General features: G+C 38.5%; 1 protein-coding gene across 3 annotated transcripts in view; it reads right to left on the reverse strand.

Moving 5' to 3' along the window:
* Galnt13 (polypeptide N-acetylgalactosaminyltransferase 13) overlaps positions 1-24,892 on the reverse strand; it is a 635,093-nt gene extending 610,201 nt beyond the window's left edge. For all 3 annotated transcript variants that reach the window (XM_027420412.2, XM_035446586.1, XM_027420413.2), the window contains exon 1: positions 24,534-24,892. The gene's annotated coding sequence lies outside the window, so the exon portion shown is untranslated. The remainder of the gene's footprint in view (positions 1-24,533) is intronic.
* Positions 24,893-26,727: the final 1,835 nt, after the last annotated feature.

Below are 26,727 nucleotides of genomic sequence, written 5' to 3' on the forward strand. Positions count from 1 at the left end.
AAGATAAGTACACATATGAAATTGCCAAAAACAAATTTTAATAAAAACATTTAAATCTATTTATTCTTTATTTGTGTTATACATTTCATATATGTGTATTAAACATGTAAATATACATGAAAACAAATATAGAATATAGTTTTAAGTTTTTTATAAGCCACATAATAATAACCAGTAAGTTAATGTTAAGTTAAATAGCCATCAAGTACTAAAACAATAAATGAAGGCAGTCAGAAATTTTTCAAAACACCTATTGTCAAAGAAATCATTTTTTATTTAAATTTAAAACAAGATTGTTTTACATGTCAATCCCTGTTCCTTCTCCCTCTCCTCCTCCCCTGCCCCCCACTAACACCATACCTGTCCAATACCATTTCTGCTCCCCAGGTAGAGTGAGGCCTTCCATAGGGGGGTCTTCAGAGTCTATAATATCCTTTGGGATAGGGCCTAGGCCCTCCCCCATGTGTCTAGGCTGAGGGAGTATCCTTTTATGTGAAATGGGCTCCCAAAGTCAATTCCTATGCTAGGGATAAGTACTGATCTACTACAAGAGGCCCCATATATTTCCGAGGCCTCCTCACTGACACATTTTAAACTATATCACAATAAGCTGGGGTTTTTTCTAATTGCTTTTCTAAAAATTCCAAAGTTTTTCTCTATTTCAGGAAATAGAAACACTTTTAAATTATACTTTTTAAAATAATAAACTCATAACTAGTCTGTTTGAACTTTCATAGAATAGTTGATTGCATTACATACACTCATTTTTAAGATTTGATTTTATGTGTGTGTGTGTGTGTGTGTGTGTGTGTGTGTGTGTGTGTGTGTGTGGTGTTTGTATGTGTGGTGTGTGTGTGGGGTGTGGGTGTGGGTGTGCGCACACCCACATGCATACACACATGTGAATGCAGTGGCCAGAGTTGGATTCCCTGTGGCTGGGGTTAAAAGTAATTCTGAACCACACAACCTGGGTGCTTAGAAACAAACTGTGTTTCTCTAAGAGTAGCAACTGCTCTTAACCTCCATGTCATCTCTCCAACTCCATATGCACTCTCGTGTGTGTATGTGTGTGTGTGTGTGTGTGTGTGTGTGTGTGTGTGTGTGTGTGTGTGAAGACAGGGTTTCTCTGTGTAGTTTGGAGCTTGTTCTGGAACTCACTCTGTATACCAGGCTGGCCTTGAACTCACAGAGATCGACCTGCCTCTGCCTCCTGAGTGCTAGCATAAAAGGTGGGTGCCACCACCTCCCAGCCCCATATACACTCTTAAATCTGGTCCTTTTACTTCATTGTGAATTTCCTTATGTGGCTTTATCACCATTTTTAGCATAATATTGCCTATTCATGTCACTGGTTATTATTCCACTGCTGTAACATACCATCAATTATTCTACTTCAAAACTCTTAGGTTATCACCAAATATTTGCTTGAAAACCAAAATGCTACAAAGGCTCTTGTGCATATGTCTTCTGCTGCAGCACAAAAGATTCCTTTGGATAAGAATGTGAAGAAATGGCATTTCTGGGTTAACCAGAATGAGGCATATGGCTTTGTGAACCGTATTTTATTAATTCTGATGTTCATAATTTTCCTACTTGCACAGCTCCCAATCAGGTTACATTTCACAATTACTGTAGCCAGTGGCACTCACAGCACAGAATCCATTGTCAGCTTATGCCCTACAGTGGCCCCAGTTCTTCATATTGTCATGTGTGCTAAGCCATATGTGTATTCAGTATTACACTGATAAGCTTAATAACCTTTTAATGTGGCTTTCAGAAGATTCCAACCAAAGTTGTCAACGTTTTACGAAGTTTTAGAGAAAAAAAAATATGGGAAAAGCAGCCTTAGCACAATTTCTTCATTCTTTGCAAGGCAGCAATAAAGCACTTAGAAATCTGGGGAAAGAAATACCCATAAACCATTGAGTATGTGGGTTCTTATAAATAACATGCTAAGGCACATACGATTACATCACAAAAGGTGCAAGGACAGACAGGAAAGTAGATTTCCTTGAATAATGCAGAAAGCTGTACCAAATCTTTTACTAATTTATAGCAGCATAGGGTCAGAATACCTTCCCAACCATAGATATTTTTAAAGTGCCACTTAAATCAATGATCCATTTCAATATTCAGTTCATTTCACCCTACCTTTCTTTCAAAATTCAATTTAGAGTCCTACAAATTCCTCTACATTTTAAAACTTTCCCAGTCTGTAACTCCATATTATAAAATTATTATAAATTATGGAAATTAATGTAAATATTCTATGTATGCTCACAATAAACCCTTTTTGAGGCTTAATTAAATTTCCCCAGCTGGCCACTGTTTCAACTGACAAACATCAAGATATACCTCCATTTACCAAAGACTGCATTTTCATTACTGGTTGATGAGAATGTCATGAGAGACAAAGCCCAAACCTTACTCAAGTAAAGATATATGAACTCTGTGTGCATCTCCTCATATTTAAATCCTGTCATTGTGTCAGAGGATAAAATTAGATTAACTCAGAATGATTTACTTTTCTAAGTCATGTTGGTGGTTATCCTACTTTTTCTTCTCTTTGAAGTGTATGGAAATCAATTGTCTCTTTGATTTATTCCTCTATTTTCCTAGATATCAAAGTGAGCTGATTAATCTATAACTTCTAGTCATCTAGTGTCAGACCCCTTCTTCCTTCCCTCTCCTCTGTTCTCCCTCCCTGAATTTGTCCTTCACATAGCCTAAACTAACTTACTTGTATTATTTCTATTGTAAATTTGATTCTACAATAACTTCAATTGTAAGCACAACAAATAAGTATCCCTGGTACATATATGTAATTTCCCTGAATCCATTGCAACTGTCACAAACTGAAGGCTATCATCAGTACTGTGTTTACTCGGTTGAGGAAAAGTCAGAGTTTCCCTTATTTTTACCCCATATATCATCTCAGTCAAATTTCTCCTCCTTGATTTAATTGAATATTGGAGGACATGGCAGGGAAAATGTTCTAAACACATGTCGGCCTTCTCCTTTGTCACCGAGCCCCCACATGACTCAAGAGAGAAAACAGTGAGGCTCTGCTTTGCTCTGCTTGCCCAACAAACACATCCTCAAGAATGGCCTGTGTTGCAGTCTTCATTTGGTTTTATCATAGCCTATGAAAATGTGTGCCATTTTCTCCATATACATTTGTATTTTAACCAGTTCCACATCATGAATTTTTTCCTCATAATTTATCAGAAAGACAGGCAAAAATTCAAGTTTCAAAGAAGTTCATCAGTGTCATTGGCAGTGTTTATAACTATACCCATTAATGCAACTAAAATGTCTAATAATTAAGGAGCAACTAAATAAATTACATGCTCAATAAAATGTGATTCAAAAACAAAAATACTTCAGTAGCTATTTATGTTCAAAAGCATACTCTTTAATATGTGTACTTAAAATGTTACAAATGACTTTTAAAGTAGCATGGAGAATGAAATAAAATCATATAAACAATTATAAGTATATATATATATATATATATATATATATATATATATATATAAACTCAGAAAATTGTTCAAGAATGGGGGTACACATCTATAGTCCCAGCACCCCAGAGAGTAAGGTAAGATTCTAAGTTCAAGGCCAGACTGCACTGCATAGTGAGATGCAGTATCAACAATAAGATGAAAGAGAGATGCTAACAACTGTCATCACCAAATGTTGTAAAAGTGATTTCATATCATCACCACAAATAATATATAATGATTTATAAGTAATTTTAATTTCCTTCCTCATACCCATCCTAATTTTCCAAATCTTCTACAAAATATGTAAAATGCTGAAACAAAATTTTCACCAGTTTAAAAATTTAGGAAGAACAAAAGCAAAATGCCTAAGTAAAAAAAAAAAAAATCCTACAACTGTAAACTCAGAAAGATCCCAGGAGTAAAGGAACTGGAACTGTAATTGGACAAAACAATAAGGTACAATTTTCAAAAGTCGACAAATTGTGACAGGATTTTTTGCTTATGGTTAAACTGGGCAGTTGCTTCCCATTGTCTAATTTTTCTTCATGATCTCTTTATGTTGCTAGTACAAAATGTGCAAGTGATGTCTGGGATTCCATCACTGATGAAGAGTATGTGAATCCTATACAACAAGGGTCTAGAATTCCTGGTGACCCACCAAGGTCACCTTAGCAACATGGTCAATAAATATCCACAATTAATATTTTTCAGTTAAATAATATGGCATTCATTACCTTAGGCCACCATCATTACAGATCAAACATATCTTCTAAGTGATGTATGAATATAAAAGTTTTTATTTTAATCCTAGTACTTGGGAGACAGAGGCAGGGAGATATCTGAGTTCAAGGCCAGTGTGGTCTGCAGAGCATGCTCCAGGACATCCAGGACTACACAGAGAAAGTCTGTTTCAAAAAAGAAAGAAAGAAAGAGAGAGGGGGGAGGAAGGAAGGAAGAAAAAAGAGGGAGGGAGGGAGGAAGAGAGAGAGAAGGAGAAGACAGAAAATTCAGATAAAAATAAAGAAAATAGTCATTTGCCATGGACTGAATGGTTATTGAGCTTCACCTATCAAATGACATGTAAAAAAAATAACACACAACAGAAATGAAAATTGACATTTTAAGAAACTAGGATATATCTTTTAAATCTCAAACTGAGAAATTTGTATTACACAAAATAAAATTGTAATAATTTAATTATATTTAGCTATTTGAAAGATTGTTTAAGTTAGATTCCAAGTAATAAAACTAAATAAAGAGAAATACAGACATCATTGCCACAAATCAAAACTGAATAATCAGAGACTAGGGATTGTTTCTATAATAGTCCACTTTTTAAAAACATGGAAGACCATCTGAACATCTTTAAAACTAAATTGTTTATATAATAGTTCATTTTTAAAACACACAGAAGACCATCTGAACATCTTTAAACCTAAATTTAGAAACAGTAGCCTTTTGAGCCACACAGTCCAATTATAAGTGTGGTGTGAACATGACCTGGAATAAAAAGGTTTGTAGCCTCCTCCTGGACATATGATTTCAAAACTCCGCGGTTATTATCTCTGCAAGCTACTACAGTAATAGTCTTATTTTCTCATCATATTCTAGAAAAAGAGCCAGACAGTATCGGGAAGTCTCATTTGACAGTCCTTTATCCTACTTAATCAATATTAACAATTTTTCAAGACATTTATTAGATGACTACTTATATTGTAGCCATTGTGAGGCCTCAGGGGATAATCTAGAATGCACTGCCATTGTGAAAGAGATGGGAGATGGTGAGGACAAAACCATAATAGCATGTACAATAGCAGCAGCAATGGGAACAAAGGACCATGTGAACACGGAAAACAGAATGATTCTGTTTGGGAGAAATTACTATTGAGGGTTTACCCACCTCACCTGATATTTGAAGTGCAAAGACTGATAACTTAAGGCCAAGACAATGTATGGACAAAGAAATGAGGCATGTACATTCATGACATGTCCAAGTCACACGGGGAAATTCAGCAGCCTCTGAGAACAGGCAAGGAGGAAGGAATTGAAATGTCACTGGGGATGTATCCTTTCAAAGGTCTTGGAATGGTGAGTTGCAGATGTTGAAAATCAAACTTTATGGCTTCTTAGGGTTTAACAGTTACTAGTCTGTCTTAGTTGATGTTACTATTGATGAAGAACCACTACCAAAAGCAAGTTGAAGAGGACATGGTTTATCTGACCTACATATCCTGAATCATAAGCAGGAACTCAGACCAGTTAGGAACCTGAAGGCAGAAGCTGGTGCATAGACTATGGAGGAGTGCTGCATGCTGGCTTGCTCCTCATGGCTTGCTCAACCTAATTTCTTATAGAACCCAAGACCACCAGCCAACAATGGGCCTGGCTGTCCCACATCAGTCTCTGGTTATGAAAATGCCAAAGGCTTGCCTACAACCTGATCTTCTGGAGGCATTTTCTCACTGAGAGTCCTGCCTCTCAGGTGACTGTGGCTTGTGTCAAATTGACATAAAAACTAGTCAGCACAGACTCCCATAATCATACTTGTGTTCAGAGAAGATGCTTTACTGTCAAGGCAGACTATGCAATAGACTGTGTTGTGTAATGTGAGAGAGTTTTATTTTAGAGTGGCATACAATGTCTGGTTTTAGGTATAACACTAACTTGCCTGAGTCCAGGTGGGTTAAGAGTGTCTCTTCAAGATTTCTCTCTATCCTAAACTCTGATTTACCTCTTCTGCAAAAGAAACAAGTTGTTTTTTTTTTTTTTTTTTTAAAGCCTAAATGGCTTGGGTAAACACTGTAAAGACACTACTATTTAAAACAGCCAGTGAGTTTGACAAGAAGCCCATCAAGTTTACAGTCACTGACAAACTGACAATGGAACTCAGAAGAAAACCAAACACATGGGACATACTCAAAGAGCCCAGCTGTTTTGATGATCCTATAGGTAAAACCAGACAAAAATTTGAACTAAGTCATTTTTGGCCTTCATCATTTTCCAAAGTAGCCACTACAGAATTGGAAAGATCATAGGCATAGCTATGTATGTGCAATCTAATTAACTTCACATAGTTAGGACTTAATTGTGTAGGGCATTTTGCTAGATAAACCACTAAAAGAACTGGATGCTTTCAGATGTAATGGCCTATAAAAGGTAGACAGCTACAGATATGCATCTGTAATCCAGGTTAAACTTGATTATTAAGTTACCAGAACAAAAAAATGACATTAAATGTATTCCTGAGGATCAATAAGCAGGACAACTCCTTGATTCTTTCCTTTTGAAGAGGAAGCACAGTTAAGGGGTCAGGAAATAAGTAGCAGTGACCAGCTCTCACTGCTAAGACTTACAGAAGTAGAGAAATCCTTTCCTATTCAGGTTTAATAGCATTAACTGACAAGACAATCGAGCAGCATGGGGTACATCATGCTGCAGGAGTTCTGTGCCAAAAGGGATGGGAAATGAGCCACACAAAACAAAACATCCATCTGGGGGTGCTAGCTGTATGCTGGAGTAAGATTCTGGCATGTACACTTGGTTTTATAGGAGTCCCAGGCATATATGTGAACAAAAGGCAGGGACTCAGGAATTTTCTTGTAAGCAGTTTTAAACCTGGGTTAAGAAAAGATCACAGATAGTGGTGGCTCACTCCTTTAATCCAAGCATTCAGGAGGCAAAGGAAGGTGAATCTCTGAGTTTGAGGTCACCCTGGTCTATGTAGCAAGTCTCATGACAACCTTGATTACACAGAGAAACTCTGTTTGGGGGGGGGGGGAGAGGAAAAGAAAATATAACAGAAGTATAGAAGTATTTTTTTTTTTTTGATTTTTCGAGACACGGTTTCTCTGTGACTTTGGGGGCTGTCCTGGAACTTGCTCTTGTAGACCAGGCTGGTCTCGAACTCACAGAGATCCGCCTGCCTCTGCTTCCCGAGTGCTGGGATTAAAGGCATGTGCCACCACCGCCTGGCCCAGTACAGAAGTATTTTAACTTGAGTTACAATGTGAGTGAATTTTATCCCTAATACTCAGTGCATGGTGCATGAGAAAAGAATTCAGTGTTCTGAATTCTTCCTTGGTGTCAATCAGCCAAGAATTTCATTTGGTCAGATCTCTGGATACTACAGAGTTTCCCTGTCCCTGAAGCCTCTGTAGGAAATGAACCAAGAAGATACATATTTTCTGATGTTTTATCACAGTAAAGAAATGTAAACAAAGACCCAAAGAAAAACTAAAAATTTCATAAGACAATATGTCATCAGATATATTTATGTCAAAAACTAGCCATTTTTGTTCAAACAGAAGGATAATTTTTAAGCCTGTGGTAAAACAGTCTTTTTTGGCAAAACGGCTGAAGCTGTGGAAAGGGTACCTCTGTGTTACAGATGCTGGACATGGCCAGATGTGGAGATAAACCAGAGAATCAAGAACACTAAAACCATCATTACTCTAACAGGAGATTTCTGGAAGTCAGAGACTTTATGGAAGCAAACAGAAGTGCAGGCCTATGAGGAAAGCAGTGGTGGGGAGGGTGTTGCCTACTTTCCAGAGTGCAGAGTCTGCAATGCACTCAGTCACTGCATACCAGCAGTGCAAACTCGTTGATGAAAACCCTTTCATAAGTAGAGATTTTTAAAGCACCTGATCTCAAATTTGCATAGTTCTTAAAGTAAGTAGATCCCAAACCTCTCACTGGATTTATTAGCACAGTATGTATATAACTGACTCTTTAGGCAGAAACTGTTTCATGCACCACTGAAGGGCAGCCTCTTATTTATTAAAATGTGGCAACATTTTACTGGTCCATAATTTTATACCCCTGGCCATTTTGAAATGAGGTCCTGTAAAAAATAAAAGTTCATGGGCACTTAGAGAAATGGAATAAAATGACAAATTCTCACAATATGATTAAAATCATGGGATAAAATGTTTTCATAGCAAGCGATAGATATATGTGATTTTCAAAACAAACAGAAAATAACTCAAAAGAATGAAAACATTATTACTACATGGCAATTTTTAGATTGTATCACTATGAGGCAAGGTCTATAGGTTATGTGAAAGCTTTGAAGTTTATTAAAATCAGAATTATAGAGTAAAATTTGGTCACAATTCAAATTTATTTGGTTTGGTGTACAACTCAATATTAGAGTGCTATATAGCACATATGAAGACTTCAGTTTGAAATTAACACCACATTAAAAGTATTACTTAAACGATTTTCTTACATAGTACTTCTTTTAAAAGGAGTTGGCCAGGTGTGGCAGCACACACATTAAATACCAGCAATTGGGAGGCAGAAGTAAGTCTAGTCTACATAGAGATTTTCAGGACAGCCAGTATTATGTAGAGAGACCATGTCTCAAAGAAACAAAAACCAACAACAACAAAAATAAAAAATTAAGCCAAAAAACACCAAGGCTCTATTTGGTAGAACAAATTAGTCCAATGTAAGGTAACAACAAACTGTGTAGCTGATAGAACTGAAAGTCAAGAATATATCTGAATTGTCTAAGTAAGGTAAGTACTTTATATTTGGCTTCAGTGGTTCCTGAACACAAAATCATGGATGTCCATGGTTTCAAATTATCACAGATCCTGTTTGCACAGAGCATGTTGGCACAAACCATTAATTCTAGCACTCAGGATGCAAAAGCAGACAGATCTCTGTGAATCTGTGAATGCTAGACCAGTGTGGTCTACATGGAGAGTTACAGGGTACCAGAGACACAAAGTGGGACCCTGTCACAAAAAGAAGGAAGGAAATAAGGAATGGGGGAGGGAGGGAGGGAGGGTGAAAGAGAAAATAGAAAAGAAGAGGCTAGGAGAGAAGATGGGAGGAAAGCAAAGGGGGAAGACAAGGAGGGAAAAGACATAGTAGGAGCTCTTTGGGGAAACATACAAGCATGAAGAGAGATAAAGAAAAATGAGAGTGGTGGCAAGGAAGGGAGGGAGGGAGGAGAGGGAGGGAGGGAGGAGGGAGGGAGGGAGGGAGGAAGAAAGGGAGATGAATCAGCTCTACCTTGTCAGACAGCGATATACTTTGACTTAGCTCTGTTCAAAATGCACTGCAAAGCCTCTTGCTATTAGTTGGCTTATAGTCGTAGCAATGGAGAACCTATTGGTGTTAGTTACTTCCAAAGAACTTTTCTGATGTTACTAGATTTCAAAGTACTTTGTGTTAAATAATACAAAGCTATTCAAACTAAGCTTCAGTGGTTAACTTTCAGAGGCTTTTCACAGTATGAAAGTATTACAGGAGGTGTAACATTTTGGCAGACAAGTTCAGCCATACAAGAAGATGAATCAATTGTCTGTCTGGGGGTTAATGTAACATTGGCTGAAAACAGTTAACCTCATACAAAGTGTCCAGACAAAGCAGGGGTTATTACTTGATTCCAAACATTTCTCAAGTAGAAATTCTTCATATAGTTAATGAAGCTTATGACAAAGCTTTCTTGGTAGCTTTTAAAATACAGAAAAGTAACACAGAACTTCTGGAAGGAAGGAAGCCAGAGCAGAAAGAAATGGAACCCAGGGGCTTAATGTTATTTTCAGCAACACTAGAAAAATATTTTACTTCCAATGAGAAAGAATAAGTGGTCTATTAGATAGTTTCATTAATTAGAATAGATAGATTTCACAACATTGATTAGCACATGTTTAATAACCTATATATCACAAACTCTTAAAAAGAATAATACAACTTGTTTCTTTTCTGGTTTAGTTCCCAAAGACCCTTCATTAAATGTTTCTGGAGTTGATTAAGTTTTAGGTTATATTAAAAAAATTGTTCTGCTAAATTTCAACATTCTGGAAATGATTTAGAAATAAATCAAAAGCAGCATGAAACATCATTAGATTCCCACCAGCAGTTTATTAATTTATGTATAATTATCATTTGCACAAATTATTGTGAAGGAAATAAACTATCTCTTCTCAAAACAACATATTTTCTTCCCATGATAAGGAAAGCGAATTAGAATTCTAACATTTCTAAATGGCAAATGAATCTCAATTTGTTATTTCAAATTATGCTTTACTTTATATTAAAGAAATGGAAAGTCTACAATTAAGCATCTGCAAGTATATTCAAAAACAAGCCCACATCACACTCAGAAGATGAAATCTGTGTCTCTGAAGAATGAAAACACCTGGTTCATCTTCTTGATTCACATGTGAAGACTGGAATGACTGTGAGTCTTGAATTTCCACTAATTTTTTCATAGGCTCAAAAAGTTTTGTCTTTAAATTTCTGAAAATATCACCCACGGTAGAAAACAATACACACAAAGCTGATAAGAAAATGAAACGTGGCTCCACAGTTTTAACCAGGGACCTCTAACACAAATCAAAACTGAACTTGGAAGCTCCCAAAAAAATTATGAAGACACTTATATGATTTCCAAGGCAGACGAACTTTTTTGTTCCAAAGGGCATTTCAGCATCAACAATATGCCCAAATTTGTAAAATGGTCTAGCTTTCACTTCAATGTGAATCCATGTCTGACTTCATACCATCACTTCCTTTCTCTTCTCAATACAATTTCTAATGTTTCACTATCGCAGCTTTACTGTTTTTATTTCCCTTGGCTGTGATCCTGTCTTTAACTCCTATTTATCTATTGTCACACAGGACTCAAGTTTGCAGTAGCTTCATACAATGAGCCTTTCTGGTCTGAGTTCAGTAATTGATTAAGTGGGTCAGATTTACTGGGCACCTGTCAGACTAACCCACAGGGGAAGACTATGGAAGAGGGCAGTCTCTGATAACAGTGCACTGACAGAGAACTCGCTGTGTGTAAAGCTGAGCTATCGCTATAGTATGTGCACTGCCACCTCAGTCCTCTTGCAATTGCAGTTATTAAGAAAATGAAAATAAACATCCCAGAGTGCTGAGAGAACTGAGTTAACAGTAGGCAAAACACTCAAAAGAAACCTCGATGTCTGGCCTATATTTTATGCAGGCTCCAGAACTCTCCTTTGTCATCCTCTTAGTCGTCTGATTTCCAGATTTTCAACTGTTTTCGAGATTCCAGGCACAACAAACAGTCTTAAACTCATATAGGCCTCTAATTGTTGTTACAGCTGCTCCTAGCTTGACTTTCAGAATTTTCTTTTCTTGACACCAATTGGTCGTTATGCTGAAAGGTTTGATTTAATTGCCAAGAGTTGTACCATTAATAGAAAACTCAATGTATCCCTGATTCATCAAACTATATGAGTTAGTAGAACAAAGATCCTTTAACTACCCCCAAGTAATTATCTCAAAACCTGACATCACCAAGGACAAAAGGTTACAATCACACCTGTATATGAGAACCAGACTTTCAATATGTCTCACATGTCATTGTTTTCTCTTTACTACATCACAAAATACTAGGAAATAACATAAGGATTATACTAAAACTAATTTTTGTTCTTACATGTCCATAATATTTTAATGCAGTATTTATTCAAAGGTATGGGGGAAAACCATTCATTCATTCCACTCAGTATCCTCCCCCAATTTCCATTTTGATCTCACTATAAATTGCTAACTGTATGCTTGTGAGTTTGCTGAATTTTTCATAGTTTTAAAATGCTACAAACACACTTCCTGCAGGTTAGAAATTTCTTATGGGAGCCATCTGGGTGCTCACACTATTAGGACTGACTAGAGCATATTTAAAATACTGTCTTTGATCAGCAACAAAATCAAAGCATTAGCCCAAATGAGAATGACAGTGAAAATTCCAAGAGCAGCTGCCAAATTGACATGGCCATAGCTTCACATTTGGGGAATACTGACACGGCCATCCTCATCCATCAATTCTTCTGTGAGGATGTGGTGATTTCAGCTAATCAGAATAGCTGGAATAATTTAATAATTCAGGTGACTAGAAAATTTCTACTGTATCTGGAAACCACTTCAAAATGTTGTTTGAAATTATTGTTTAGCACTTTAAAAGTGTCCAGAAAAACAGAAGTGAAACAGATCATTAAATAGTAACTTGGAAATGCTTTGCTTTTTTAAAAGAAATAATGATAATTGTTTTTAATTATATAAATTATGTCAATATTGAAAAATTCTATCAAACAACCCTGTTTGATTAATGATTATTATCAAATAAGAAACTAAAGATGCATGGGTCTGATGTGAGAGGGAATCTGTCAGGTTAAAAAAAAAATGCTACCAAACCACTATTAAGACAATAACATCTACCTTCATGTTACTAAAGAACTGGAAACTACAATAATTGTAAATTGGAGTGGGAATTAGCATAGCATTGAAAAGTTGTATTTCACCTTATTCTCAGTGGAAATAGTAGACCCAGCTTCACAAAATGCATACACATTAGAGTGGTAAGTGATCTGGATATTCTACCGCATTAAAGATGAGCAAACAGGTAGTGGTAGTGGACACCTTTAATCCCAGCACTCAGAAAGCAGAGGCAGGCAGATCTCTGTGAGTACATAGTCAGTCTGGTCTACAAACTAAGTTCAAGAACAGCTAGTGTAATTACACAAAAAAAGCAATAAATAAGGAAAAAAAAGGAAAATGAGAGATGAGCAAACCGGCATCCAAAAACTCACAAAATTTCTAGATAGTTCATGAGTAATCTTTTTCAGTATTTGAACCCAATACAGTCTTTTAAGCCCAATAATACAATAGAAAACCAAATGACTATTAATACATCTGTTGACCAGAGTCCCAAGCTTTCACATTTCTTCATATAGCACTTTCCATTCCCAGTGCCAACTAGTATCTCTCTCCCAGGGATGGAATCACTTTTAATATATATTAGCTCTACAACAGAAAATTCAAATTCAGACTCTCTTTCTGCAGCTGAGTGATTCACGAGGGTCACTGAATTTTGAGAAAATATGGAAGTTTTGTACCAAGTGATGCACATTTACATTCAAAGAATAACTCCCCCCAAAACAATGGTTCCAAAATACTTCAAATATTATCTGAACTATTTTAACACACTCTTCACTTTTCCATCTTTCCCTCCTATAGTCATCATTGCATTACATTATAACTGTTATTTCTTGTATTATCTGCACACACTAGCTTTCTGATGGATCTCTTTTGTATAGTTATAATCTGTATCATTCCATGCACTTTTCTCTAACCTCTGTATGGGTACTTCACCACAGTGCTTCCACTTCATTCTAAAGTGATGATTACCTTCCTTTTTACAGGGCTGAACATCAAGCAAAAGTTGAAAATCAGGAAGTTCCTCTTATATTTAATTAATATTGTTCAGTTCACAGCCAATCAACATCCTATGTTTACTTGTTCACTTCTTGTACATTCTTTGGTCTTTTGTAGATTTCAATCATCTTTTATTGTAATTTCTTTATCTTCCAAGAATACACTGAATGTTAAAGGCTCTATAATGTCTCCTTTTTCCAGTATCTTCCTGTCAACTAAAGCTCTTGTTCTCATATCCATCCTGCTCCAGATCAAAACACTAGGAACTGAGTACATTGAAGATGTCTTTACTGAGCTCACACCATCTTTCTCTCTTTTCATTATTCTTCACTGGTATTGCACTTGAAGTGACTTTTTAAGAATGGTTGTGTCTGAAAGCAATACCCTTTGTTTAGATCTAACTGCAATTTATTTTTTTTTCCTTTTTAAAATTTAATTTAGAAACAAACTTGCTTCACATGTCAGTCCCAGCACCCTCTTCCTCCTGTCCTCCCCCACACCCACCAACCCCCCACCCTATTTCCACCTCTACTTCCCAGGGAGGGTGAGGCCCTCCAGGGGATCTCCAAAGTCTGTCATATCATTTGGAGCAGGGCCTAGGCCCTTCCCCATGTGTCCAGGTTAAGAGAGCATCTCTCCATGTGGAATGGGCCCCGAAAGTCCACTCGTTTGCCAGGGATACATGCTAATCCCGAAACCCCACAGATTGCCAAGGCCTCATCATTGACCCCTGAGTTCATGGGCTCTGGATCCGTCCCATTCTGGCTTCTCAGCCATCAGTCTGGGGTCCATGAACTCCCCCTTGTTCAAGTCAGCTGTTTCTTTAGGTTTCACCAGCCTGGTCTTGATCCCTTTGCTCATCACTCCTCCCTCTCTGCAACTGGGTTCCAGTTCAGTTCAGTGTTTAGCTGTGGGTGTCTGCTTCTGCTTCCATCAGCCACTGAATGAAGGACTCTAGGGTGGCATATAAGGTAGTCATCAATCTCATTATCAGGGAAGGACATTAAAGGTAGCCTCTCCACTATTGGTTAGATTGTCACTAACTGTAATTTATAATGACTTGATCTTATATTACCTCAAAATATCCTTTTTGCCCACGCTTCACTTTTATTAATATTTTGATAAGTTGTGGAATTCCACTTTGGAAATACCTTGCTTCAGAAATTTGAGGAATTAAATTCATTTATATTTGATGTTTGCTTTGTGGTTTTTGTACCCAAATTTGAATTAGGAAGTCATAATCCACAAAGAGTCACTATATTTTATTTTCCCATCTTTTGTTCAGTTTGCTGTTGAGGGTATTTCTGTATTTGAAATTATAGGTTTTTCTAAGAAAGCTATAAGAACTGTCAATTTAAAGGTTTTCATTTTAATTTTTTGAGTGTTTATTTTTTACTGTTTCATTTATATATCACCCCCTTCTTTTCTAAATGCAAATTTTTCTGAATTGCTTTGAAGATCAAAATTTTAACTGCTTCATTTCAGTATCTTACAAGGCCAGTTAGTTATCAGCTTTCTTTTGACTTGGTCTTCCTTTTTAAATTTTCCTACTGTTTATGTCTCTTAATATAAACAACATTACTTCTAAACTGTCTGTTCGTCATTGGTAGCTGTCAGGTTCAAGCCAGTCAGGTTCCCAACATGGAGAAGGGAATTGTGTCTCACCCACAACTGAGAAGATATTTGCAATTGATACCCACTGACAAAGGGAAAATCAGTTTTCTCCTGTGGAATGTGATTGTATATTCTAGCATTGGCCCAGTGCCTAAGAAGAGATGGCCAAAACAAAATTAACTCAATGGGAGTTTGTTTTGTTTTGTTTTCTGATTTTTTTTGAGGGGAGGCACTTTTGTTTTATTGGTTATGGTTGTTTATTTTGATTTTCATTTTCATGAAGCTTGTTGTTTTTTGACCTTTTAAAGAGAAAAAAAAACATAAATTTGGATGGGGATGGTGGTTCGGGAGAGGAGTTGGGAGAGGGAAAAGCATTGAAAGAAAAAGCTAATACGATAGTTCATGCCTGTCATTCTGGCATTTAAGACTTGAAGCAAGAGGGTCTTTGCAAGTTTGAAGCCAGCCTTGATATGCTCCAAGACAACTTGGGTTACAGAGTTAAAATTCTGTCACAAAAAAAAGAAAGAAAAGAAAAGGAAAATAAAAGAAAAGGATAGAAAATTTTGGCCACCCTTTACTTGAGTAAGTTTGACTAACTAGAAAACTTTGCTCTCAAATAATCAGGAAGCAGATCCTTGGGCTAAAAGGCTACAAGGCTCTGAATTTATTGGACCATACTTTTCTATGATCCTAGAACCAACCCCTCATCATTCACTGTTACCTCACAGTTCATGAGATTTCATTAGTTTATGAGAGGATGTTTTGGTGATAAAGAAAGGAAAAACTGGACACAGTCATATTTGCAGTTAATGCAATTGGTGAACTGAAGGTAGGCACGTCCATCTATTGTTTGATTATTTCTTTCAGTCCCATTGCCTTATTTCTAACCCACTTTTCTTATCATTATTGAGCCTTCAGAGATCATTGGCACAGTAGCACTCTATCTAGCTTGAGACCACTCTCCCATAGCTTCCAGATTCCTCTGCCTTGCTTGTTCTTCCACCTTGTAACTGTGTCAGCCCTTTATTGCAATGCTAGATTGAATGAACAATTAGGTTTCATCTTAAAGTGAGTACTCAACTACCCAAAACCTAAAGGCAGTACTCCTAAAATGACAAAATGAAGAAACTCCAAGAGTAAACTATTACACTGCTGTTTATCAAGGCAGGCACAAAGACAATTATGTTTTTCAGAATTAATGCACATGTGGCATGATCTTAAGACATGCATGGTAAAGCTGAAACTCTGACTTCTTGTTTCTGGAATGTTTTATTCTCACACTTTTCAGTAGAGAATGACACAACAGATTAATATTCCCCAAAACAGAAAGAAAAACGAATGAATGAAAGGAAGAACACCAAAATTCTAAATTATTTAATGAGATGTTTGCAAGTCTCTTAAATTTGCAGTGGTTAATCTTTTTCTTTAACAAAAGGAATGGAAGTGCTACATACATGTTATTCTACTTCAATTAGAATCTTACTTGAATAATAAGAATATGTGTATTGGAGAAGAAAATGGGCCCTTTGTGGTCAGCAAGAGCAAATGAAGTGTCTCATAACTAACAATTAAATGTGCTAATCCAGCTGCACCATCCAATTACCTACAATTCATGTCAACTTATGCACAACAAGAAGAATCTTTCAAAAATCTATGGCAAATGTCTGTTGTAGTACTTCAAGTAGAGGAAATAGCTTCTACTATCTTAAGTAGATTCGACTACAGAACATAAATAATTAAAAGTGTGCATCACACTCTATCAATATAACAAATTTTTGACAAGAATTCAATATTCTATGCTTGGTAATGAAATATACATTGTTTCTTTTAAAAGGAAAATCAGACCAAGAAATTAGAGAACCATGTGTCAGTTGGAATTGGCATATCCTCAAATAACAGCATTCCTCCAGAGCCATGAGCCAGCCAAATGCCAAGTGACCACAGGGCCCAGGCACAGGGTTCTAAAAGTAGAAAAAGGTAATGAGATGTGAATTTAGCATCCCCAGCCTCCTGTTAAATGACCCAGATGCAAGAGCTCTCCAGTCTGTTTCGTACCTACACAGAGACCAGATGATTAAATGAACAGAGCTGCTTTTTATTTACTTGATTTTTAACGGTCTGAAGATTGCCAGTCTATAATTCAGCCCTGCGACATGAGCTGTTACAAAGCATAGAAAAAGGATAATTTAAAGTAGGGAGAGTCATGAAGAAGAAAAGAATGGAAAAGGAAAGCTCTGGGGAGAAAGGAAAAGTAACACTGAGAAATAATAAACACAGAGTTTCCTTTAAAAAGAAACAAGAGGCAAGCATAAATTCTTTCCGCTAAAACCTGAACTGTGTGTTCAGTGGCAGGCGACATCCTCATTTGTAAATGAACTGCCAAAAGTTCAAAGAAATAAAAGCCAGAAGATTCATTAAAAGTAAGGGATTTTTCTTATATAGCAGAAGTAATTATATGTTAGTGTTGAAATTCAATAGTAATAGAATACCTCATTAAAAACACTTTAGAAAATCCAACATGGGTTTTGAAACCTTTTTAATAAATATAAATAAATTCTACTGTAATTTAAAGAGTTTTTCAGAAGTACTTCAGGAAAATGAGCTATAACTTAGTTACTTCCCTTATATACATTCATCTTATTTATGGGCATTCTTTAGCCATAACTAGTCAAAAGGAAGAAAACTGATGCCTAAAGTTGAATAACAGTCCTTATATGAAGACAAAGAAAAATTTCAGCACCATATTTTTTGGGTTTGCCCAGAAGAGTTCTTGTCCCATGACATGAACTGACATCATCTTAGTGACACATTCTTGTAGTTAACTATAGCAAAGGAACCACTCATTTCCATCTTCCAGTCATCACTGCAGTCAGAGGTTTGGGAACCTGAGGCCAAATCAATTGCTAACATCTTCCCTGGGTCCACACTTTATTACAAAGCTCACAGCCAAAATGGAAATGGAAGATGCTGCAGGTGCCACACCTCACTGAATCACAGCTATGGCAACCATGCTGCTCTCCAATATGTGGGTTCCTGGGGAAGCAGGATATGATTGTGGTTCAGACTAACAAAACTTTCCAAGGACAAGCCAGAGAATAAAATGTTCTATGATCAATTTTCATCTATTAACTAAAGTTGTTAAATTAGAAAAGTCAAGTGCAATGAAAAAAGAGGAAGTAGGGGTAGCTAAATATATTCATTTTAAAGAACTATTCTCTAATATTCAGTTCTTTCATCTTAGTCAGTGTTAAAATGTCCACCATTACAAAATGATTATAATATAAGGGGATGTTTTAAATTATTCTTAAAATATAAAAGAAAAAGATCACGTGGAGTTGACACTATATTTTTATTAATGAAAATGTCAGTTTGAGACAGGAAGAATGGTTGTCATCCTTAGTCCTAACACAAATTAGCTATGAGATTATAGACAGTCATCTTTATATGGCTGTTACAAACACGCAATATGCTAAAACCTGTCAGGTATTTACCTACCATATTCAGTATACAAACTATGTATGCAATAATTTTCTGTTATTTCATCAACTATAACTCCATTTACCACTTTTAATTCCTGCTTAGATATGTTGGAAAGGATGTGTTTCATGTGTTTTTGTTGTTTAAATTTTCTTTCATCAAACTAAGGGTTCTGCTCTTGATAGTCATATAAATCCCATCCTCTTTATATGAAACTAATTATATAATAAGCCCTTAAGAGGGAATTAAATCAGTCATTATGCTTCAGATCTACATGATGCTACATAATCATCCTCTTATGTTCAAATCCCATTTCTTAATAGCAAAAAATAAATACATTGCTAATAAAAATCAAGATAATTAATATAAGGCAAGAGGCTAAGTTGACATTTAGAACTATGTGATGTCATCTAGGTGGTTTTGACTTTTCTGGATTGGATTTAAATTCTTTCTGCTTACTGTGTCTGCTTGCCTCTTGTATTATGTTCCTAATGTGCTGACGAACAGGTTACTCATGCTCTGCCTTGAATGTTCTATCTGAATTTGAATAAGATTTGGTGACAATGCAATGAAATCTAACTGAGGAAACCACTCCAGTTAATTATCCATGGTGTTACAATCCTGATAACGTATACCTTGGATGGTTCCCAACCATGTGACCAATAAGCTCTTTCTTAAGAATTAAAGAAATAAAAAGGTCTGAGGGCCTGGAGATGGCTAGGAGGTTAAGAGCACTTTATGCTCTTGTAAAAGACCCAAGTTCAGTTCCTAGAATCCTCATCAGGCATTTCATAGATACCTGTAACTCCAGATCTGGGGGATCTGACACCCTCTTTTGAACTCTGGCAGGCAAATTGATTTCTACAGTTTGAGTCACAGTCCTTATGTGGAAGAGAGGACAAACTTCTAGCAACATGTTCTTGGGAATTTACCTCACAGAGTTCTTGTCCCAGGGCATGGACAAATACTATCTTGGTGTTACTGACATGACTTTAACTATGGCAAAGAACCACTCATGTCTTTCCACTCACATGTGCACATGCTTACAGACAAACACACAAATACATATATCTAAAAGTAAACAAATCAGTTTTTACTAAAGAAAGTCAGAGCATTTAATGTATATAATTTATCTCTACAGGATACAATGGAAAACATACTGATGTATGTGTTATTCACAACCCTTACTAGCCTGTTTTATGCTATCTTGCGGAAATTAACCACAGATAGGGAAATGCTGTAGACAGCTGATACTTTATACCTGAGTATGGTTGTGTTGTGAAGCATAGCTGAATATACTAAGGTAGGCAGTTTGTCAAGACTATGTATGTTGCCGGGTGTTGGTGGCACATGCCTTTAATCCCAGCCTTCAGGGAGGCAGAGGCGGGCAGATCTCTGTGAGTTTGAGGCCAGCCTGCTCTCCAGAGTGAGTGCCAGGATAGGCTACAAAGCTACACAGAGAAACCCTGTCTCAAAAAACCAAAAAAAAAAAAAAGACTATGTATGTCAACAATGTTGGGATCTTAAAAGAAGAACACTTTTGCAACTCTACAATTTAATTGTTTAAGGCCCATCAAAAATCTGTAATAACTTTTAAAAGAGTTTAGACTTAAACAAACATGCCCCAAGGTGCACTATGAAATCCAGAAAGAAAGCAAAATGAATAAATAAATGTAATGACATTATGTGGAACAGACATTAGTCAGAATCATGAAGATTCCAGGGCAACCAAGATAAGATCAATTAAATATGTTACTATACATGCTAAAAACATAGACTTGTGCTTAAATCTGAATCAAGGAGAAAGAATTTAACTATTGCTAAATTAATGTGGCTAGCCATTTCCCAAAATGTGTTGAATTCATTTTCACAATGAAAACCTAAATTCTTCAGTAACATGTATCACAAGATTTTAATTAAACACCATTTATTAAAAGGACAGTTCATCAAATCATACAATGGCATAAATGTAACTGTATTTTATGGTCTCAAACATATGCTTGATGGTGTGGAAGATATATATATATATATATATATATATATATATATATATATACATATATATATATATATATATGTGTGTGTGTGTGTGTGTGTGTGTGATCTGGTTATATCTGTGTCATATGGTTAGGTAGAACGTGTTGCTTTAAGAAAGGTCATCAAAGACATTATCTTACCAATTCAGTACACATATGTAGGAGTTTCCTGTATCATGGTATTCTTTCAGATAACAACATCAGAAAGACAATTCAGAAGCAAAGCCCAGTTGAAATTCCTTGGTAAGTAGGCACACAGTCACTCAGACTTAATGATCCTGCCAGATCCCATTAGATTTAAGATGTATATATTTTCTCACTGACAGACACAACCCCAAGAAGGTGACTAGAAGTCACATTCAACACTGTGTTATTATCACAGTCATAACTTAGAGCATTATATCTACCAAGACAAATCCATCAAAGGACAAAGCTCTAAGACCCATCTACATCTGTAAACACAATGACCATTTATCAGAAACAGTCACTTATTTTACATGATGAGATTAATTTCTACTAGTGCTTTGCTTTCAATTTGTTTCTTCTAGTACTGTCTGTTTTTGCCCAATTAAAACATAAAAACATCCATTTGTTACTTCCACTCTCAGCTTCTTCCTAAAATGTCCACAATTTCATAAGCTCACAGTACCAAATAAGTCTTATCACATAAGAATTGTCTAGAAAGAAATGCTCCTTCTGCAACTATCATGTTAAGAGCCAGCACTACAAGATGAAATGCATTCCATCCTGATAAAACTGCTTAACCTGAAATGAATTCACATTAAGTTTAACAGTTAATTGTGCAAATCAATAAGAAATTAGAAGGCTTCTCAACCAGTGTCAGAATTTCCATTTTCATTGTCCTTGTTATTTTAAATACAAAATTAGGGTAGCAGATAGTATTGAGTAATTTACAAGTAATATTTTAAGGCACAATTGCTTAAACATGCTCCTGCACAAAACCCATGGTTAATTGAAGTGGTGACTAGTACAGCATCATAAGAGGACTGTGACAACTCGCCACTCCAGTCAGTCTAGAAAATCCTCATATGCTTGTAGCCTCACACCTCTCATAGACACTTGAAGCACTAAGGAATCTATAAATGATTTATGGTAAGTGATTCAGCTTTCAGATTAATCTATAGCCCCCAAATATTTTAAACTGATACATCTGCTATTTACATTACAAAATAATTTTTCATCTCAAAAAATGAACACATTCATCCAAATTGATGTCACATCTTATTTTACTTCCAGATAGGAAGGTTGAATATGACACCCATCAGTATCTACCAAGTTAACCCTTTGCAGAGAGAGGTAAAACTGTGCTTTGGGATTGGCAAGAAAGGAGCAAATTCTGACCCCACATCCTAGCTTCTAGTCTTCAACTCTGCTTTATAAAAGACTAAGAGAAACAGAAAAGACGAAGGAGATTTCATTTCTAGTATGGAGGTTCATTAGCATAAGTGGGTTACTTAGAATCTTAACATGACCTGGACTCTAATCCGCCAACTAAGTTTTCATTAAATACTTGCTTTCCCCCACTCCTGGAGAATGAGTCTACTTATCTGAGAGAACATCCAGTTCCACTCTAGACTTTCTGTTTCAGAACTAATGTACACTGGCAACACCCTGCAATTCCTTAGGAAAAGATTACTTTTCTTTTTTCTGTAAACCTGACCTGACACAAAGTGCCCCATAAGCAAGTAGTTTGAACCCTGGAATAGGATGTCCAACAAAGAAAATAATGCAAAGCATATGTTTAAACATGCAATAGCAGCCAGCAATTTTCAATTCTAAAAAAAAAAAAAAATTCTCAGTGGAGTTGAAGGTAATCAGGAGTATAAAAGGGAGCTGAGAAATCCTGGTTGTGGCTAACAATAAAGGGGAACTATATGTTTCTTAGCCCTTCAAAACCTACATTAGGCTATAGACATTCTCCAGATGCATCTATCTCTGAAGGCAAGGGAAGAGGGTGCCAGTATTAAGATTCTAAATCTACAGCAGAGGAAGACTTTGCAAAGATCAGGAAAGATTAGAACTCCCTATTGCAGTTGCAAAAGTCAATGAAGGAAGAGAAAGAATGTGTGTGACAAAGAGAGAAAGACCCCTGGAGGTGACAAGTCCAAAGTGAATGCCAGTAGTGTGACCTTACTTTTCAATAATTCTCAGATCAGCAGTTTCTTTAACACTAGAGGGCATGAACACAAACACATAAAGGTGTGTGTGTGTGTGTGTGTGTGTGTGTGTGTGTGTGTGTGTGTGTGTGTGTGTGTGTGTGAGAGAGAGACAGAGAGAGAGAAGAGAGAGAGGAGAGAGAGAGAGAGAGAGAGAGAGAGAGAGAGAGAATTTTGAGCAACAGATTTCTCTTAAAGCTGGGGACCCCAAGGAATCCAGAAATGTCATAAGGGTGGTCAAGTGCCCTTAATCTTGCAAATAAACCAGACTTTTCTGGTAAGAGAGGCTGTCGTATCTCGAGGGGACAGTGTTCTCCTAAAGGTTGAGTGTGAAACAGATGAGGCAGGGCTCCTTTCACCTGCTAGCAATACCATGAGAGCGTCCACCCTTCTGACATTTGCCTTGCCTTAATCCCAAAGATCGTGTGTTTGCCCATCCACTGACTCTTCGCCCGTGGCTATCAGTAAAGCTGGATGGAAATGAATCTGCATCTGAAAATCCAACTAGCCAGTCAAGACACAGAGCAGGTGAGGGGCTCCCACTCGCACACAGCTTTGGCTGGGCAGACCAGAAGCCTCAGCGAACTGGGTTCTGGTAGCACAAAGCGGTTGGGGAGGTTGGAGCGACACCCTCCCTTCTGCCCCCCCCCCCAGGGACTCATTCAGCTCCAAGGTACCCCAGATGTAGGAAGGCCGGTTCACTCCTGCCTTTCCACGGGCTCACAGTAAGGGGGTCTGTGCTTTGGGAGCTCCCAGAAGAGAAGCACCTACAGATGAGGGAGCTAGGGGCTGATAAAGAGACAGGTAAAAGGAGAAGAAACAGAAAAGGGGGAAACGCTGCAAGAGAGACCAACGAAACAAACAGTACAGCAGGCACAGTGACAGCTCAAAGAAAGACCAGAGCAAACAGAATAAAGGAGAAACCCACACAAGGTTGGATGCAAGGGGACCAAAAGCCAGAAAAAAAAAAAAAAAAAAAAGCAGACCTACAAAATGAGTCAGAGACTGAGACATACAAGTGGAGAATATGAGGCTGAGGAGGCTGGGACACTGACAGAAAGAGCGAGCTGTCGAGGAAGCCATCCAAGAACCAGAGCGTGCCTGGTGTCATGAGTAGTAGCACTGGCAGCATAGCACCCAGGGGTGTCCGCAGCTGGGAAAGTAAGTTGCCTAAAAGAGACTCTAAGGCAACGGAGAGCGCCCCCAGGGCGTGGATGGGGACCAACACACGCCAGCTAGGAGGGTAGTAGCAGGAAAAGCCTAGGGGAGGGCTGGCGGCTGCAGAAAGTTCCGCGCCTCCCCATCCTACCGCCGCACCTGCAATCCCAGGGCGGGCGTGCTCGGAGGTCCTGGGAGACCGACTCTCCAGGTCGACGCGCGCCCCCTGCCCCTGTCCAGCTGGGGTTCAGAGCGCTACCACTCACAGCAGGACTTTGCGGCGCCCAGCCGGACTCTCCTGCAGTCCGAACGGGCCGGTCCCAAACTGTCACCGGGAAGGAGAGCGAGAGAGAGACTGAGACCTGGTATGGTGGCTGACGATCCCGCGCTGAGAGCTCGGCGGTCCGCGCTCGGGATGCTGCCGGGATCCAGCCCCGCCGGCGGCCAGCTGCTCCGAGAGCCGCGCTCACCTGGAGCCCGCACCGCACGCAGCCCCGGCTCCCGCTCGCGCCTCTCTTCACACTTCTCGGCGAGCAGAGGAAGGCGGCCCCGGCCTCGGCCAGCCCGGGAGACGCTCCCACATAGCGCGGCGAGCGGCCGCGAGGCTCAGCGAGCGCGGCCAGGGGGCGCCCAGGCCGAGGAGGCTCAGGAGACTGAGCCGGGTTCCTAGCACATTGTCACCTCGGTAGAGCCACCGCCGCCGCCGCCGTCGCCTGGTCACTTGGCCCCCGCCCCCTCTGGAGGGCCCTCCCCCTCCCGCAGTTCTAGCCCGGAGGCCTGTCACTGGGCTAGGATCATTTACGTAACCAGCACCCCGGCCCTCCTCCCGCCCGGCTCCCGCTCCTCCCCGGGCTAGGGCGCTGAGCACCGAGCGCGCTCCAGCTGCTCCCGGAGCCGCGGCTCCTACGAGGCGCACAAGTCCCGCGATACTTGCTAGGCACGGCCCCCAAAAGCAACTGTGGGGTCCGCTCCTAGCCCGGAGAGTGTGTGCAGATCCCTGCCAGCCCTGACATCCCCCCCCAATACAACCCCCACCACCCGCTCCAGGCGCAAAGCCCAGCTGTGGTGCCCAGTGCTTGCTCGCTGAGCCAGCCAGCCTCGGAGAGGGGTACCAGGGACCTAAGGACTGCCCTCGGGGAAAGTTCCAGAAACCGCACCCTGGTGGTCAGCTCTATTATAGAGCGATATTGCCAGGAACTTAGGGCTTAGGCTCTAAAGCAGAAAAGATGGACATACTTTGGCCTCTTATCCTTTAAGGTTTAGACAACCTAACAGGATCTTAGGGTTCACTGGCCCAAAACGCTCTTAAAAGAACCTGAATACAGAGTGAGCGCTCTGGTGTAATCTGGTGCACGGGGCGCGGGGGGGCGGGGAAGGGGGGGTTAAGGAAAAAGTGGGGCTTTAAATTTCTTTCTTCTTCAGGAAGGTGTAGTCGACCGCCCACGCGCGCGCACAACACATTCTCACCCACACCTCTAAGTATCGGAAGGCTTGCATGCTTAAATTAATGTATAGTGTAATGTAACCGAAGATCCGCTGTTCTAAACGGCGTTAAAATATATGTGGCATTTTAGAACAGTGCCTGGCACAAAGCACAGATCAAACATTCGAGTATTAGAATCTGGAAAATTCCCTGGGCACCTACTCCTCACTGCCATGTGGGGGTAACTGAGGAAAATTGGGGTGCTTGCTGGGTTTAAGGATCTGCTTACATATTTAGTCACTGCTTGGGTCATTGATTTTGTTCAGTTTTGGGGTTTTCATATATAAGAAGAGATGACAAAGACAATGTTTTCTTACAGAATTCTTATGTGGCATGACTTATTTGGCACACTAGGGAAAGATGTGACAGCTACTTCAAAAATATTAAGAGCTGTATTGTGCAAACATGTAATACTATTAATTATAATGTAGTGTGTCAATGATGTCCTTGATTATACTCAGCAGTAGCAATTTCTAGAGATGTAGTTTTCCATCTTTTCATGGATTAATTATAAATATAAATTAGTATAATAACAACATGAAATGTTTCTTCCACATTGTCATATCATATCACTATAAATATGAAACAACGGTGCAATTCAGTTACTAGAGGAGCTGAGGCAGGGAGATTACTTGAAACCAGCTCTTCAAGACCAGCCAAGGCAAAATAGCAATACCTGTCTCAAAAGAAAAACTAGAAATAATTATGAAACATTTAACAAAGGCATTAGTATATGCTGTAGGACACAAGTTCCCACTGCTAATGCCAGGGAGTCTCAAACATCTGTCTCTATTATTCTCACTTGTGACTTCCCAATGCTGACATCAGGCCATTTACCTCCTTGACCTATTGAGAAATGCCATGGACCCACCAATAAAAGATTACTGTTCAAATACTGGCACAATAACTTAGCAGTCATGTGTGTCCTTGAGAGATGTATATCCTCCACCCTAACATTTGTCATCACTATAAAAAGAAGCAATACCATTTCACAATCTGTATAATAATACTTAACTTGTGCAAAATTCATAAATCCACTTGGCAAAAGTTATATATGTAACTTGTATTTATGT

This window comes from Cricetulus griseus, chromosome 6 (genome assembly GCF_003668045.3).
Source record: "Cricetulus griseus strain 17A/GY chromosome 6, alternate assembly CriGri-PICRH-1.0, whole genome shotgun sequence".
In the NCBI taxonomy this organism is placed as follows: Eukaryota; Metazoa; Chordata; class Mammalia; order Rodentia; family Cricetidae; genus Cricetulus; species Cricetulus griseus.